Raw genomic sequence first — 3,355 nt, forward strand, 5'->3', positions numbered from 1 at the left:
TGGGGCGGGGGGGGGGGGGGTTCAGGCAGCACCAGTTGTCAGGGGGTGTGGGGAGCCCCACAGGCATGGGGGCACAGACAGCCCCATAGCTGAGGTGGCCCTGACAGTCGTGTGGGTCAGAGCTCAATAATAGACATCCCAGACCCATAATAGACATCCAGAGGGAGGGAGACCCAAAGGGACAGGGACAGGTAAGGACATAGAGTGATGGGATGGGCAGATCCATAAGTGGGTAGATACGTGTAGATAAATAAACAGGTATTTCAGCAAGTGGAGAGGAATAAGCAGGCGAATAAATATAGGAATAAGTAGGAAATTACGCAGATAAATGTATATATGGATACACAATTATGTGAATATGTGGACATATGGATAAAGGGATAGATGGATAGATGGACAGTGCCACTCATTGAGGTTCTGCATGGTCACGCTCCAGCATTTCCAAGCAACTCATCCTTCTGCCCCATGGAGGAGGTTTTTCCAACCTCTTGGACATTGGAAGGGGGTTTTCCCATCACCAGTTGCTGTCTCTGCCCGACACCAGTGGCTGTGCCCAGGGCTGAGCCACCCAACAGCCACAACAAAGTGATTTCCCAGCCGGGTGGTGACAGCGTCCTGCAGGTTTTTCTCCACACACATGGCTTCATCATCATGACGTCAAAGCACCCTGGAAGTGACATAAAACCACCCACGTGGACGGTGGTGTGAGTGGGCCACGGGAACCCCGGTGGTGACGCGCACCCCCATTCGTCCCCTCTGAGCTCCTCCCACCTCTGGGGGTGACACTCACCCATTCACCCCCGGCCACGGGATCCCCCCACCCACTGGTGATGTGCGCCCACAGGTTCCTACGCAGCCATTCATCACCTCATGGGTGATTCCCTCTGCTCTGCCCTGGGGAGGTCCCATCTGGAGCACTGGGACCAGTTCTGGGCTCCCCAGTTCCAGAAGGACAGGGAACTTCTGGAGAAGGTACAGCAGAGGCTACAGAGACGATGAGGGAGCATCTCCCTTACGAGGAGAGGCTGAGGGACTTGGGTCTTTTTAGTCTGGAGAAGAGAAGGCTGAGGGGGGATCTGATCAACACCTATAAATACTTCAAGGGTGGGTGTCAGGAGGATGGGGCCAGGCTTTTTTCGGTGGTGCCCAGGGACAGGACAAGAGGAAATGGGCACAAACTTGAGTATAAGAAGTTCCATCTCAACATGAGGAGGAACTTCTTTAGTCTGAGGGTGGCAGAGCCCTGGCAGAGGCTGCCCGGGGAGGTGGTGGAGTCTCCTTCTCTGGAGACATTCAAACCCCACCTGGACACATTCCTGTGGAACCTGCTCTGGGTGGACCTGCTCTGGCAGGAGGTTGGACTGGATGCTCTCCAGAGGTCCCTTCCAACCCCATAAGATTCTGTGATTCATGGGTGGTGGCCGCACAGCCCCTCAACCCCACCCCCGGGGATGCCCTTTCCATGCTGGGCTTTCACAGCTCCCCACCAGTTGAGAGGGTCCCGCATCCCACGGCAGGGGGTTGGAACTGGATGATCTTTAAGGTCCCTTCCAACTCAAACCATTCTATGATTCCATCAGTAAATGCAGAGCCCTGACATTTTTGGCTCAATTTGCTTGATTTTGGGCAGTAAAGCCGACCAGGAGCATCACACTTGGATCCACGCTGCATTTTTGGTGGCTACCCTGGGACCACCTCTGTCCCTGGCAGCAGGGATGCACCACACACACACGTGGTGGGCACCCACACGGGTGACATCACACAAGGGCACACGTGCTCATATCCTGTGGCTCCCTGTTTCCCTAAAATTCCTGGAGAAGGGATGGAGTTTTGGACCTTAGCTCTCCCCAAATCACCCCAGCAACGACCCTCACCCCTCAAGCTGCCCTCCCCTCCTGCTGCCCCCGAGGACCAAGCGCTGCTCCACACACCTCTGCGCCCACAGCTTTGTCCTTGAGGGAATAATCTGTATTTATTTCCATTGGGGGAAAAAAAAAACAAAAACAAAACACCAAAAAAAACCCAAAAGAAATCAAGAAAAAGCAATAACATAATATTTGGGGGCACTCGAAATGCAGAGCCCTGATATTTTTGTCTCAATTCGCTTATTTTGGGCAGTAAAACCGACCAGGAGCATCACACTTGGATCCACGCTGCATTTTTGGTGGCTACCCTGGGACCACCTCTGTCCCTGGCAGCAGGGATGCACCACACACACACGTGGTGGGCACCCACACGGGTTCCCCCAAAAAGCCGGGGCCAGTCTCTCCCAGTTTGGGACTGGTCGTCCCCTCCCCAAACCCCATTCCACCTCCCAAATTCTGGCTGCTGTAACGCAAAACACCCTATACCTATAGATTTATACCTATATATAGATAAAAATATACATACCTATAGACACCTACCCCCCGTAAATGCCCCCCCCCCGGGATTTTGGAGCCCGGTTACGGTGGCAGAGCCCTGGCAGAGGCTGCCCGGGGAGGTGGTGGAGTCTCCTTCTCTGGAGACATTCAAACCCCACCTGGACACATTCCTGTGGAACCTGCTCTGGGTGGACCTGCTCTGGCAGGAGGTTGGACTGGATGCTCTCCAGAGGTCCCTTCCAACCCCATAAGATTCTGTGATTCATGGGTGGTGGCCGCACAGCCCCTCAACCCCACCCCCAGGGATGCCCTTTCCATGCTGGGCTTTCACAGCTCCCCACCAGTTGAGAGGGTCCCGCATCCCACGGCAGGGGGTTGGAACTGGATGATCTTTAAGGTCCCTTCCAACTCAAACCATTCTATGATTCCATCAGTAAATGCAGAGCCCTGACATTTTTGGCTCAATTTGCTTGATTTTGGGCAGTAAAGCCGACCAGGAGCATCACACTTGGATCCACGCTGCATTTTTGGTGGCTACCCTGGGACCACCTCTGTCCCTGGCAGCAGGGATGCACCACACACACACGTGGTGGGCACCCACACGGGTGACATCACACAAGGGCACACGTGCTCATATCCTGTGGCTCCCTGTTTCCCTAAAATTCCTGGAGAAGGGATGGAGTTTTGGACCTTAGCTCTCCCCAAATCACCCCAGCAACGACCCTCACCCCTCAAGCTGCCCTCCCCTCCTGCTGCCCCCGAGGACCAAGCGCTGCTCCACACACCTCTGCGCCCACAGCTTTGTCCTTGAGGGAATAATCTGTATTTATTTCCATTGGGGGAAAAAAAAAACAAAAACAAAACACCAAAAAAAACCCAAAAGAAATCAAGAAAAAGCAATAACATAATATTTGGGGGCACTCAAAAAGTTTTGAAGCACCCCTGAAGCATCTTTGAACCTTGATGGCTCTTTGGAGACCCCTCTCCCAAGC

The sequence above is a fragment of the Calidris pugnax genome, unplaced genomic scaffold, assembly GCF_001431845.1.
Source record: "Calidris pugnax isolate Ruff unplaced genomic scaffold, ASM143184v1 scaffold140, whole genome shotgun sequence".
NCBI lineage: Eukaryota > Metazoa > Chordata > Aves > Charadriiformes > Scolopacidae > Calidris > Calidris pugnax.